The following is a 15,759-nucleotide window of genomic DNA, read 5'->3' on the forward strand; positions in this document are numbered from 1 at the left end:
GTTGGCTGTTTGTGATTGACTGAGGCTAGTTTTTTGTGGGTTTTTTGTTTTGTTTTGTTTTAATAGCGTTATAAGAAATGTCTCCAAGTTAAGTATGGTCTGCTTGCATAAGTGTTCTCAGCACAGAAACAACCACAGGTAATGGCCTCCTGCATACTTTTCTTTAGCACTGCTAAATATAACTGTCTTCTTGTACCTGGGAAGGGAATATCTCTCCCCAAGTTCTGGGACAACGTCTCAGAGTGAAATTCACCTCGAGAAACTTGTGTATTACTGTCTCTATCAATTGCAGCCAAGAGGATGGAGTCTTCTGAGTAGCTAGCTCAGGATAAGAAAAGAGGACCAACAAAGGAAGTAAGGCTTGGGGTAAAATGTCCAGAAAAGCCCACATGTCTCCACAGCAACATGTAAAATTTTATCTAATTTTACCTGAGTTAGGTTAGAAAACAAAGGCTATTCTAGGTTAGGATGATTGATTGTTTTCATCTTGTTTTAGTGCAAAGAATATACATATGATTAAGAATGCATGATACTGCAGCTCTCCAAACTTTTCATCCTTTTCAGAAAGGAGATTCTGAGGTTTGTTGGTCTCTGCAGCTAATGTAGAATGGATCTGCTGGGTTAGGAAATCCTAGAACCAGGTCTCAAAACCATTGACGTGGTGTTTCACAGGAGTGGGAAATACAATTTTATATACCTCTATTTTATTATTGTGCCATCAGTCTACCTGAGGATTAGTGGGGCAGGCTGGTTATGTTTCACTGCATTTTTGTTGTTGTTGTTGTTGTTGAGAAAGCAGGATTTATTAAGAGAACAGAAAAGCTCCCACAATGGGAGGGGACCCGAAAGGGTTGCCCTTCACTGCATTTTTAGATAACTGAACTCTATTCAGTTTTATGGTTATATCATTACTTTTCTCCAAAGGTGGTAAAAAAGAATGATATATTCGCTTGTTTTGCTATGCTAGTCTTTGCTATGATTCATAATGATATAGTGGATATTCTTGTTCATGAATCTCTGTTAATCTTTTCAGTAGTTTTATTCATGCAAATTGCTATATGTAACCTTAAAATATTTTTAGAAAAAATATTAGGAAAATATTGCAACTTTAGGTGGACTAGAATTATAAGTGTGGTCTTCAAGAGTAAAAGAACATTTGATGCAAAGAAGGAAATTGAACTTGTTTTTTATAATGTTACACAAGTTTGATTTCTTTCTTTGGCATGAACTGCTCTTTTACTCTTGAAGGCCATGCTTTTAATTCTATTCCACCTAAAATTGAAATGTTTTTCTAGTATTCCCTTTTAGTAATTCACTCATCTGACAAGTTTATCCTGAGTTCCTCTTATGAGTCAGCTTCTATGCACAGTGTTGAAGTAATTAGAAAGAAAAACAATCCATGGTTCCCTCCATTAAGAGAGAGTAATTTATTCAGGGAGACAAATAGGAGGACAAGTAATTACAATTTATGTGATTTGTGCTATGGGGAGAAGGGTGCAAGTGTTATCACAGCAAAGATGAAGCAAATGTCCTGAGAAAGAGAAAAAGCCTAAAACATGAATTGGGAGGGGTGGTGGTGGTGAGCTTTCCTAGGTAGAGGAAATTCCACATGCAAAAGACATCTGGGCATGGAAAAGGGAGAGTTAATTCAAGACCTAATGGGGTATTACAGTAGGGGTCATTGGTACGGACCTAAAATGCCTGTCAAATGACATAAGAGACAATTCTAATACAGACTAAAATTTGAGAACCATTCCTCTAAAGCTCTTTTTCTTATTGTCCGCAATAAGTTGCAAACTTTTTGAAGACAGGGACCATGTTTTGTTTATTTTATATCCACTGTATCTTGTATATTGCCTGGCATGTATGCATGTTTGCACACACACATGCCCCCCCAAATCAATATTCTAACATGTGATGACCTCCCCAAAGCCCGTTTTTCTCAATAAAATATTTGAATTTAGAAATTTTGTAGTATTGTGAAATTTTTTATTGCAGGAAACATAATCAAGGGAATAAAAAAACATCTATGATTATACCTCTCTGTTTCTCTCCCTCCTTCAAATACACATATACAAACACACACACATGCAAACACACACACATACAAACACCCATACGCAAACACATACACAAATTATACTTTGTTTTCTAGCTTGCTTTTTTCATTTCCTTGACCTGTTTCCATGTCATCATGCAGTCAGTCTCGATGTGAGTTTTAATAACTTCTACCTCTATATTTAGTCATGTAAGTAGTTTCCTCATTGTGGTATGGGAAATTGATGCATTCACCTCACCTTCTCGGCCAGCCACCTTCTCCTTTCAGCTGGATTGCTGTAATGCCATCTCCACCTCTACCGTTGTTACCCCGTGATCAGGCCAGAGTGATCTTATGGAAACAGAGATCTGTTCAAAAATCTTTAAACTTAGAATAAAATCAGAGCTCCCCACCTCAGGCCCCTGCAGTGTTACCTTGCTCACCTCTTCTTTCCTTTTGACCATCCCGGTGCCTGGTCTCTTTATTTCTGTCACACAGCACAGAATTTCTCAAATACATCAGTATCTTTTCCACACCAGGGCCCTCACCGAGGTCACTCTTCTGCCTTGAATATCTCTCTCCCACTCTTCCCTCTGTTGACTTCTCATCTTTCAGTTCTTGCCCTTAGTACCTGCTGGGAGGCCGTTTTTTCTGATCACCTAAGTAGCACCCCTTCCACTACACAGCACCCACTTACGATAACTTGTAAATAGAAGTTGATGTGCAGGCTTAGGCTTACTTATTCATTTCCTGATGCCTCCACTAGACTATAAGCTTTGCAAACGTAGGAAGTGTTTCTGTTTTATTTATCAATGCATACTCAGATTTAATATAGAGTCTGGTACATAGCAGGGTCTCCAAATATAAAGTACACTGGAGATATAAAGGGGGAAATTAAGGCAGTAGTAATTGTGGTACCTGCACTAACAGCATCAATATCATCTGAAAACGTGCTAAAAATGTCAATTCTCAGACCTCAACTGGAGCTATTGTTATCAGAAGTTCTGGGGCTGAAGCTGAATCATCTACTTTTTATTTAAACCAGCCCTATAGGTAATTCTGATATTTACTAGTTTGACAGCTATTATACAATGCCTGTTTAAAAAGGAAACATATATTTTGTTTAAAAGTTGGTACAGTCAAAATTTCTTAGAATGTGAGTTTTGACTCTTAAATATTCTGAATGTAATCTATCATTTTGACAAAATCTCCAAAGGTATTTTAAAAATATTTTAATCTAACAATTAGTGATAGTTCTGCTTATAAGTTTGCTTTTAGGATGATGAAACATACATACTTCTTATGAATATCATCTATAACTATGCGACACATACTTTTCTGCTGAAAAGAGTCCTCATATATTCAGGTAATTTTATCCTGATAGCTAAGTATTAATTTAGCTAAAATTAGGCATAAGTATAAAAAAATTGCATTTCTTATTTCTCTTGAGATGGTTCACTCAGTGAATGGATCTAGATAATTTATCAGACACTATTCCTCTGAGATGATTTTTTCCAATAATGATTTTAGTTATGTCATTTAAAGAGGAATCAATAGTTTCTTACATTTGAAGTATCCTATGAAATACAGGTGGCTCACTGAGTGACACAGTATCACAGGGTTACAAAGAAGGCAGAAAATTAATATTTGATAGGGAGGTTTCAGAATGGATTCAAAACACCTGAGCTACCTGACCTTCATAATTGGTTGGAGTATGACTCTGAACCCCATGGAATAAGACATGTATCCATGGAAATAATACAAAGTGTGAAGCAAATGTAAATACTCCATAAGTTGAGAGAGAGAGAGAGAGAGAGAGAGAGAGAGAGAGAGAGAGAGAGAGAGAGAGAACTGAAGGTGAGAGAAAAACAAAATATTGGTTGAATTTCTATAATATAACAGGTATTTTACTAAATGCTGTTTCTTGGACTATCTTATATTATTCTCTCTCCATCCATTTTTATTTACTCAAAATAATAGGATCTCCAGCTTATCTAATGATGATTCAAAGCCCAACAGAATAGTATATGATGGATCATAGACTGTGGTTTTGTATTGAGTTCTCCATGCAATAAAAATCTTTAAATATCCCTTTATTAGAAGTAACTTACAGAGAATACATTTGAACATCTTTCCTGATCACTGAATTTTACATTTTAAATAGCATATAAGAAATCTTTTAAGTACTTATTTTCCTCAAGAAAAAATTACTTATTTTTTACTTATTGTGATTATCCATTCCAAATGATCTAATCTTGAATATAGATGTAGAAGTTGAAACTCTGCTCCAAATGGAAGCATTTGACATTTTAAAACAAAAAAACCCACAAAAACTGAGTCAAAATTAAGTTTCATATCACTTTTGAAAACATGAGAAAATAAGACAGCAGGTTGAAAACATTTTGTTCCCTAGTTTGCATCGCAGTGAATTTCATACCTGATGTCACTTGTTTATTTTAACATTTAATGCCATGAGATATGCTTTTCAAATTCAGATTTTTTTATCAGACCTTCTAGTTTAATATAAATGAATTTTACATACCTTGTATAAAATTATTTCTTTAGAAGATTTATAAATTTTTATTTTTGTAAGTGAGCATATTTTATATAGTTTTGAATGAATAACCATTTTAGAATAGAATTTATGAATAACTATTTCAATAAAATCAACAATCAGATACATTCAAAAACATTAAAAAACTCCAGAGAAATGGCATTGTTTTGTATACAAGATAAACAAGGATGCTTAAAAAAACACATTTATATTATAGTATTTTTTACTTTAAATATATATTCTGACATTTTGAAATAACAGATATATTCATACCTACTTCTGAAATCGATATCAATTTTTCTTATTTAGCTTCTCTACATATGTTTATGAAAATAGAAAAGTAATATAGAATTCCTGGATTGATGTACTTTAAACATACCACAGTCAGAATGCTTGGTTCAGCTGCATTTGGAATCCTTCATCGCTGACAACAGAGTCTCAAATGACAATCTTCCTTAAAGCACTCTTCAGCGTGACAACTGAAAGTTCTCCTTTCCACCGCCTGCTTTTTCCATTAGCTGGAGTGTTACATATTGAATGCAACACAAAGCATTTGACTGGAGGCTTTTTAGACAACTCTTTAAATGCCTCAGTCTGAACAATGATTAAAAAAAAAAGACAACTCATCTCTATATAAGAACTTCTGTATTGCCTCTTATTAATTCTGTTTTAGAAGTGGGTTATAGGGTGGAGTAGGGGGCTGCCTTCATGTGTCATTGGTGTAATAGTGTCTATGTATGATTCATCTAAGTGACATTTAGTCATATAATGTCAGTGACATTTTTATGATTTTACTGTCAATTATTAAGAATCTACTGCACGTGTCATTTGAAGGAGCTCGGCAGGTTCACACAAAAGGTGGGAGTGGTCTGGCAAGCCAGGCTCGGTGGCTCAGCCTGTAATCCTGTGCCTTTGGGAGGCTGAGGTGAGTGGATTGCCTGAGCCTGTGAGTTCGAGACCCGCCTGGGCAGTGAGACCTCATCTCTACAATAAATAAAAAAATCAACCAGGCGTGGTAGCGCATGCCTGTAATTCTGGCTACTCGGAAGGCTGAGGCGGAAGGATCACCAGAGCCCAGCAGGCTGAGGCTGCGGTGGCCGGGAGCGGCCACTGCACTCCAGTCTGGGCGACAGAGTGAGATTCCAACTCAAAAAAAAAAAAATGGTCTGGCAAAACAACTAACTTTCTTTTCTCATTGGTGAACCAAAAATACATTTTTGATAGCTGAGTGGAGTACACAAGATTTCTTGTATTTATTTTTTTTCAGTTTGTAAAAGAAATGCCTAATTTTCTTGTCCAGTGGAGGATACAGTAGAAAAGCCTCTGTGGTTTCTGAAAAATCCTGCATATGTTAAACTCAAAATTGTATTATATTGACTCTGGGCTGTACACAATCGTGATTATAGTGTGAGGGCAACACCATGAATGATTACATACAAATAAATAGATACATAAAATTGAATTATTTTGCCCCCCTGTAGTTAACATTCATAAACTGAGCAGCAACAGAAGATTACATGTATTTCTGCCAAGAAAGTCTCCAGGGGCAGCTTGTAATACGGATTGACAAGACAGTGAACCTAAAAAGCAACCACTTAATGTACATGGCATTGAGTTAATCAGCATGCTGACAGAAGGATTTTCCAACAGGCTCAAGAACTCGAAAATTTAACTTCACACAATAGTTTGACATCTTTAAACAACAAATGGTAGATTTACCATAAACCCTGTTCAAATTGCCTATGGCACGAAGGGATTCATAAAATCATATATGTTTCCATGACACAAACCCTCTACTGGTATCCTGGTTTGCATCATGCAAGAAGTCAACCATTGAGACAAAACAATAATTTTTTTTTTTTTTTGAGTCGGAGTCTCACTCTGCCGCCCAGACTGGAGTGCAGTGGCCGCTCCCGGCCACTGCAGCCTCGACCTGCTGGGCTCCGGCGATCCTTCCGCCTCAGCCTTCCAAGTAGCCGGAATTATAGGCATGCGTTACCACGCCCGGCTGATTTTTTGATTTATTGTAGAGATGAGGTCTCGCTGCCCAGGCGGGTCTCGAACCCGTGGGCTCAGGCAATCCACTCATCTCAGCCTCCCAAAGGCACGGGATTACAGGCTGAGCCACCGAGCCCGGCTCAAAACAATAATTAATCAACAAAAAGCTCATAATTATCAGAAATTATCCAGTAAACACAACAGTGCTTTATTCTGTAGGCATTTTCTTGGCCATTGAGAACAGTGAAAACTACTCAAAATATTCATACCTTGATCGATTTATTTAGTGTGAATAAGGCATGTGCATGACAAAATGATTAGAGAAAGAGACCTGAGAACATGAAGGGAAGCTGGGTTTTACAGTATATCAGAATCTAGGCACAGAGATCAATTGTACAGTATTTTTTCCTGAAGTATAAAACAGGGAAAAAAGCACAATAATAATGCTCCCTAATGAACACAATCATTTCTCAGTAATGTGAACAGGTTCCTTAACTACCTGGTACATTTGTCTCGTGGCATCTCCCACCCCTTGCAAATATCTGTTATGTACAGGGTAGCACAGTGCAGACAGTGTGGTCCCTATCTATAATGCCTACCTTCTACTTCCCTCTGCTTGTTTATTTTAACATCTAATGTTACAACAAATGCTTCTTTAAATATAGATTTTTAAAAAGGCTCAGATCTTCTATTTTGATGAAAATGAATAAAAATTCTTGCATAAAATTTTTATACAGGATTAGAGATTGTTATTTAGCATCCGAGCCTCTAATTCCTCATCTCTGAAAAGCGTGTGAAAATAGACCCTACCTTTTAGAGTTGTGAGGATAAACAAAAAAAGTCATCAAGAAAATCCCTGAAAGGTCCTTAGTCAATGCTAGCTGTTGTAATTATTGAATATTATCACTATTGTTAATGTTGAAACTTCCATCCCTGTGCTCTTTCTGTTAGACGTACAGTCTGGAGTGCTGTAGGTGGGAGATTAAAGGGGTAGATTTGACTTTAAATATGCTCAAATAACATTTTTTTCGATTTGACTTCTCAAATCGCTGCCTTCATGTCCAAGCAATTAGAGAACCTGGTTTAATGTGAGCCTATCATTGATCGAAAGTATACATATCAAGTAGAACAATTATTTGCACTGTTTGACTGGTATGCCTGCACATTAATTTATAGAATTTACCTTCACATCCCATAAACGTATGTATAGTTTCTGCAGACAAGTAAGTACAACTTACATTTTCAATCTAAAATCCTGTAGGGAGGCTCCCGAAATGAATTCTTAAGCACTTAATAGGGAAAACCAATAAATTGGTGATGTGAGAAGTTCCCTATGTATCTAGTTGCTGAGACAGTGTCAGGAGAAGTAAAACGTCTTCGGCATCCTATTTTGTTTCTTTGTATTGCTTATGAAATACGACTTCCTAAACAGATAAACACATTTTTTTTCTCCTATATAGTCTTTTAGGAAACTAAAGATCTCTCTCACCTAATTGTACTCTCACTGTTAAAATGTCTCGTTTTGATGTCACAGCCTTCTGCTGTAGACACATTTTATCTCTACACACAGCTGTCAACAGCTGATGGAGCTTTCGAGGAGGTGGGTAGAGGCTTTTTGGGGTTTACTTTCTATTTTGATGGGTAAAGGGACTTCCCATGCAGTAGTAAATGCATTTGAAAATATTTAGTCCAGTTATAGCTATGTAATCCCGAGGAATAAATACCTTCTCCTCTGTGACTATTTTTGCTAAGGTTTAGTCATTCTAAATGTGCAACCAATTCTGCCTTTACTTAGCGTTTGTTGACATAAGAGTAAACTGCAAACAGATCAATCTAGGTTACCACACAGTTATTAAAATGTAGAACTGCCTTATTTCAGAGCAATGTTTTTGGTTTTTAGAAAGTATCTGCGAGTGTGTTACCTATAGTTAACTATTGAACTAGAGGCAGAAAAGTCCAGAGTCTAGAGTTAAAGAGATATGCTACAATTTAGCTTTGTTCCTGCTTCGCTCAGAGACTTGGGAAAAACAAACAAATAAACACACACACACACAAAAACCTTAATCCTCATTTTCTTCATTGGCAAAATAAGAATACTACAATTTAGTATTTAACTTACACTGAGTTATTATGAGACCTTAATTAGATAATGCATACAGAGTGCTAAGGCAGCTTCTGGTGCATACGTGATCAGTGCATATTGGGGGAAGAAACTGAAACGCTACTGACAGCAGTTACTGGGCTAGAAAGGTGAAGTCTTGAATTGCTGCTGCCTTGCTAGTGTAGCACGTGGAAAAGCAGTTTTGAGAAGCAAAACCATCTTACTTCAAATCCTGGCTCAGTCTTTTACTAGCTATGTGAGATTGTAAAATGGCAATGATACGATGATAATACTCATTTCTTAAATCTAAGAACACATGAAGTAAGTTTTATGTCATTTGATAAACACTATTTTGATAAACACTATAAACACTATTAACATTCCTTGCATATAATTCTAAATATTGTCTCCGTAAAAAAGCTAGATATTTGGATAGAATTGGCACCAAACTGCACATGTTTTTTATAACCACTTTTTCATTATATCATCATACACTATGATTATGTCCAATTATCCTTAAATAATTTAGAGATTTATTTTTCAACATAGTGCTGCCCTGAGTGCATTACTATCTTAATGTCATTTTTTACTCTTGAACATCCCACCCAAAATTAACATAAACATAATTATTTATGTTTAAACATAACTATTTGGACAAACATCTAATTACATTCTCTGGATAGATTCCTAGAACTGGGTCAAAGAGTAAGATTACTTTCAGGTACTGAATCCTTACTCTCAAATTGTTTTCCAGAAAATTTGACTTGTTACACACATCTACCAACAAGAAATAAAAGTGACTGCTTGTAGTTTATAATATAGATTTTGTTGTATTTTTAAATGTTTTCTAATTTGATTCAGTAAACATTGCTTATGTTTGTATCTGACAATTACTAATACTACTAATCATCATACGTGTTAAAATTAAATTGCTTCAATTTTTTATTTCTGTATTTGTAAATTATATTATGATATCTTTATACATTAAGCATATTAGCTGTTCCCCTGGCATGTATATTTCAGTATGATGGTTCATCTCCACATCATAAGCTTATCTCTTTTAATTCTGTCAAGTATTGATACTGATGTTTTTAGTATCTAAATAGTCAAGTCTAACAAGTTTCTATGATTGATTTTTATCATTGTTCTAGAAAGGCCACTTGCAAGGGCTGTTTTTTTCAATAATGACATTAGGAGAAAAGTTTATAAAAGTTTTGCTTTGTTATGAATGTATTCATCTTGAGTTTTTTTTAAAAAAACTATTCAGCTCTTCTGTAATTCATTCCATACAAGATGTAAGGTAGGCATCTAAAGCATTTTAATCCCTTGCAAATAATTGAGTAGTTGTTGTGATAACATTTGCATAATTATTGAATGATAAATATTTCTTTACTGATTTGAAGTGCTACCTTAATCATAATGTATATACCACTCCTTCAGACAGCTGATCTGGGTTTAAGCAATCCACAGACAATGTGGAGGAAGCCTGGAAAATCTTATACTAAATCTACACTAGCAAATAGCTAATGTAGAAAAATTCCCCATCATTTACTAAGAAAGGTTTTTGAAAGACAAAGTAAGTACTTAAATGGCACAAGGAAGAGAGATGTCACTTATGGTTGCAGGGAGGATAATGCCTTCCTCAGTATCAAAGACTTTGAAAACAGAACAATGCATTCCTTGGGTTGCTGGAAAAGGAGACTTCTTAACATTAGGCAAAAAGATACAATTTAAAATGTTGGCCAAAAAGATGAACAAATCAGATGATTTTCAGTGTTCTCCATATTTTTTATGGACATTCAATATTTAGGATACCATTCAAGAATGACATTATTAAATATAAATAAAGAATTACTTTGGGTCCTAAAATTAGAGAAATATTAATATTTTCTTTAGATGCTGACTATCTTTTATAAATGCAAGTAAAATGTATTCTCTTAGAATTTCATTTCATGTATAATCTTCTTCATAAAGCAATCAGGAAGAACCACGTTTAGTTATTCATCTTGTAGTATAAGTTATCCCTAACTCACAATTGATGAAAAATATAGACAGTAGCAAGTTCAGCATACTAAACCCTGTAAATAATTGGAAAACAACAAGTTATTTAGACAAAAGAAAGAGTTCTCAACATTCACATGAAGGGTATATTGTAGAAGACCACAGAGGCTTCTCACCTTCTCCATCATATGACCAGTGTTTCCAGTCTTACAGAAAATTATTCCTATTACCCGTTGAAATAAAGATGAACACCATCTGCCAATGCCAATTGACACAAAGTGAATAGCCTTGTGATCTAATTTTAATGAACTGCTAAAATATTCATGTCAAGATTTTCTTGGTCAAAAACCTCTTTCCTGTTTGATCTGACACCCAATATTCTTTCAAAGAAGGGAAGCCACTGAAATTTGGAAAACAGATTCATGTTCCTAGAATCATTGATTGGCAACTAAGTGACTGTGGCTGGAGTAAATGCATCACTAATGTCCACTATGGGAACCATGGATTCTGTCACAGGCTTGCTCCTTCTAACATAGATTAACTATAGATGCTCCCTGTAAGTTTTCCACATCCAGAAGCCTAGGCTGGGATGTAGGGCATGGTTCCTTGGTAGAGAGAAGGATTCTAATTTTGAGGATCATACAGTTGGCTGTAGGACCTTATCTTCAAATGTTGTTCACAGCATTCTCTGTATTAGTGAGGAAAAAAGGCAGTGTTTACCCAAACTATCTCCAAAACAATGTCTTTCATCCGCTGAAACTCTGCTTGCAACCAAGTCTTGTGCTTCTGTCTATAAATGTATGGAAATGCTCTTTTTCCTTTTTAAGTAGGATTTATTGAAAGGACAGAAAAGCTCCCAGAGCAGAAGGGGACCTGAGAGGGTTGCTCTCCTTTTCTTACATTACACATTTGCCTCCTGAAATATCTTGGTCACACAGGGGAGACAGCACCCTTTTGTCAAAATGTAACACAGGAAAGAAACTTGCTTTTAAAAAAATCCTCTTCACCAATTTTAATGGATGGTTGTAACTGCTGCTAAGTATAAACACATTATTTTAATTAAAACTAATCTTGGAATTCTGCCTATTTAATGGTTTCACAAATAAAGCACTTTTATAAAAATAATTTTAAAAGTAGAGCTTCAGAAAGTTTTAGATAGGTTGCTTAGATACCATGTGATTTAGGTTATGCCATATAAAACTTATTTCGGCTCTGTAGAGTTAAATACATAATATGAGTATATTGTGACACATTCAGTTACAAGTTTGCAAATCTTCCCAAAAACTGAAGAAAAAAATTTATGTTAGCAATCATTGGTATCAGCTAACGTGCTCTCCTTTAACATTTATGACTGTTTCTTTTTTATTTTTTATAAACTTTTTATTATTTATTTATTTTTAATTTTTACTTTAAAGATGAGTACAATTCAGGGTTAGGTATACAAGTGGTCATTGTGCAGGTAAAGTTTGGGCCTCACTTTGTCCCCACTCAACCTGGTTTGAGATGAGGTAGATTTATCGGTAAGGTGTGCCTCTCCTCCCCTGGAAATTTCCCACTACAACCATTTTTTTTCTTATAGTATTATGGTAATTGTTCAGGGTCCGCTTATGAGTGAGAACATGTGGCTGAATACATCAACAGATATAAACATAGGAATCATATGATTATATCATGAGATGCAGAAAAAACTTTCGATAAAATCCAGCATCCCTTTTTGATAAAAGCCCTTAAACATCTAGGCATAGAGGGAACATATCTCAAAATAGTACGTGCCATGTACGAGAAACCCATCGACAACATACTGCTACATGTACAAAAAAAGTTGGAAGCATTTCCCCTGAAATCGGAACAAGACATGGTTGCCCACTTTCAACTCTCCTGTTCAACATAGTGTTGGAGGTCCTAGCTAGAGCAATCAGACAAGAAAAGGAAATCAGGGGTATGCAAATAAGAAAAGAGGAAGTCAAGTTATCCCTCTTTGCTAATGACATGGTTCTATATCTCAACAATCGAAGAGAATCTGTCAAAAATCTTCTTGCACTGATAAAAGACTTTGGCAAAGTCTCAGGCTACAAAATCAATGTGCAAAAGACAGTCGCATTCTTATACACCAACAAACAGGCAGAGAATCAAATAAAAAGCACAATCCCATTCACAATAGCAACAAAAAAGATGAAATACCTCAACATTTCCTAACCAGAGAAATGAAAGAACTTTGCAACAAAAAGTACAAAACACCGCTCAAAGAAATCAAAGATGACACAAATAGGAAAATATTCCACTTTCGTGGATTAGAAGAATCAACATTGTTAAGGTGTCCATCCTGCTCAAGGCAATCTATAGATTTAACAGAATACCCATTCATTTACCAGCATCATTCTTCTCAGACCCAGAAACGACAATACAGAAATTCATATGAAAATATGGCTGTTTCTATCATTTCTTGCTGAGAACGAACCATCCCCAAACAGCCCTGCAGCTCATGATTCTGTACAGGCTGAGCTCAGCTAGGTAGTCCTTCTGGTCTTAGCTGGGATTTCCCATGTGTCTGAGTTTCCTGGCCTTTGCTGCTGGATTCTCTCACATCTCTGCTTCAACTGGGGAAACTGTGGTCATGAGGCTATATTCCATGTAGTCTCTTATCCTCCTCAGGACTAGCTCTGACTTGTTCACATGATAGATAGAGGCAGAGTCCCAGAGAAAAAAATGGGAGTGCTAGATCTTTTGAGTGTAAGGCTCGGTGTTGGCATAATGTAATTTCTGCAGCAGTCTACTAGCCAACCCAATACCAGGGCACATTTGATAGACTCTGTCTTATGATGGGAAGAGCTGCATAGTCTCATCAGAAATAGAGTGAATATAAGGAAGAAAAGACTGTGGTCAAATTTCTATCTACCTCAATGCCTCTGAAATATTTAAATATGACTCCTGTTTTAAAGATTGATGCTAAGTACAGATTTAGACCTATTTAGTGTTGTCTCTAATTTCTAGAACCTCTAGACTTTCTCCATGGATATGCATCATAGTCAATACTTGCACAGCAGAAACTGTTTCGTGCTGACCATCTTTCTTCATCCTAGAGTGTTGTACTTTGTGTAAAGTAGCTGTGCAATAAATAAAAAAAATCTTATTACTTTATCAAGATTATGTCATCACATCAGACATCAACATTGATGTTTTTTCCTGTAAAATATTAAAGAATTGCAGTATAAATAGCATCATAAAAATGTGCAATTTGAAGTAAAATAGTCTAAAAAATTTCATTATTCTAAATATTAATTCTAAAATAAACTATGGCTATTTATAAATCTATTAGCTTACAAAATTATTATAAGCAATGCATACATACATGATCCAAATTAAAATTAATCACTCAGACTCAACATTACTCAGAAAATGTTTACACAATGGTAGAAAAACCATATTTTCAGATACCAAGTATATCTACACAATGCCCAGTAAATCAGTGAGATGCTTTCCTGGGTTTCTTTGTTTATTTTTACATTTGAAAGGCTCAGCAGAGCTCTCTCGTAGATTTAATGTAAGGTACTACTTTGGAGGTTTTGGAGTTATTTTCTACTATCCTAGTTTATAGCAGATGGCAAACTTTATTAGAAAGTCTTATTTGTTTTCTGTAATCTAATATTTGTCATCACTCACTATGTGGTTTATATTAGGAGTTATTTCCCCCCTTCAAGTTTGGCTTTCTTCCTGCTGACTCTTTATAAACTTGTTTTGTCATCTCTAAAATGGTCCCTTTGCACCTGAGTAACTTGTGTGAAGAAATAAAGTATCAATTACATTGTGGAATAGGAACAGTACAGATTGCAGCCAGTATGATACTGTGAGGCACAAATCTTCAACCACACTATTTGTGTTCTAGCTCTCTCTATCTCTGCCTATCTACCCTCTATCTATCTATATTCTATCTAAATATGCTGATTTGAACTATATGAAAGTTTCTATTTTTGTAAGTTACAAACAAATGAAGACTGTCAATTTCATAAGCTCTAACTTAAAACATATATATCTTGATATGTAAACAAATTTACACACATAGAAACATGTAACTTAATGGTGGGGTGTATGTAACAAGAGAGGAAGGCCAACAAATTTATTTTTTCAAAAGGTATTCAAATACCCAAACAGTAGAAATTTAGGTCATTGCCTTTTTGAGGTACACTGTGACAAATGTACACAAAGAACATTTTCTAAGCAAATTATTTTGTTCTTCATTTGTAGATAACGTTTCATAAGTAGCCTAGCTAAATGGTATTTAAACATTATGATTTTTAGCTCTCTTTGTTCAAATGGAAATTGTGCTGCATTCTAACTTATGAAATGGGTAAAAGTGGACATATTTTGATAGAAGCTAGGACGAGTCACCAGGGTGACTCGACACTCTTCTGCAGTTTGAATGGAAGTATCACAGGAAAAGCCACATTATCAGGCAGATTCAGCAGAACCTCAGAATAGAATATGTTGCTTTGAATTATTGTGGTCTGTTACCATCATTACATACCATTCTCTTATTTTTAATGCCACAACCAAAATATGCATGCAGGTCTAACTTCTTTTTTCTTTAATATTCTAAAGATCAAATCTAGTCAAAGTAGGACTTGAAAAATGGCTACTTTTAAGCATAAATAAAATGCCAGCTATCATTGGTAGCATTTAGTAAATTCTAGAGAAACTGATGATACAGATTTTATTCAAACATAAGTCATTTTCTAACTATTTGAATATATTGTGCTCGTTTTTCAATTGGTGCTATCAACACTCTAAGAAAAAATGTCTCATATTCTCTTATGATCTCCCGTCTCTCAGGTCACTTGGAATAATGCTTTACAAAAAGCAGAGACTCTAAACAACCTTTGTGTCAATCAGACAGATACAGGGAGCCAGATGAAGTAAACATAGGGAGATAAAGATATTTGCAAATATAACCTAAGAATTATTGGCACAGAATAGTGACCCCAAATAGGTACAGAATAGTGACCCCAAATAGGAATAAAGAAAAATTGGCACAAACCATTATCCCTGCTTCTATTGACTACTTTGGTTTCA

The 15,759-nt window shown here is 35.3% G+C and overlaps 1 protein-coding gene across 2 annotated transcripts in view; it reads right to left on the bottom strand.

Annotated features, from left to right (window-relative positions):
• The window catches only part of ANO3 (anoctamin 3), a 198,583-nt gene that overhangs the window by 163,688 nt on the left and 19,136 nt on the right, over positions 1–15,759 (bottom strand). The window contains exon 1 of one of the 2 annotated variants that reach the window (XM_021711366.1): positions 4,972–5,199. The exons of the other annotated variant lie outside the window; for it this stretch is intronic. The gene's annotated coding sequence lies outside the window, so the exon portion shown is untranslated. Of the gene's footprint in view, positions 1–4,971; positions 5,200–15,759 lie in introns of those variants that run through there. 2 annotated transcript variants of the gene reach the window in all.

The sequence above is a fragment of the Carlito syrichta genome, unplaced genomic scaffold, assembly GCF_000164805.1.
Source record: "Carlito syrichta isolate Samal-C Ts95f unplaced genomic scaffold, Tarsius_syrichta-2.0.1 Scaffold302088, whole genome shotgun sequence".
NCBI lineage: Eukaryota > Metazoa > Chordata > Mammalia > Primates > Tarsiidae > Carlito > Carlito syrichta.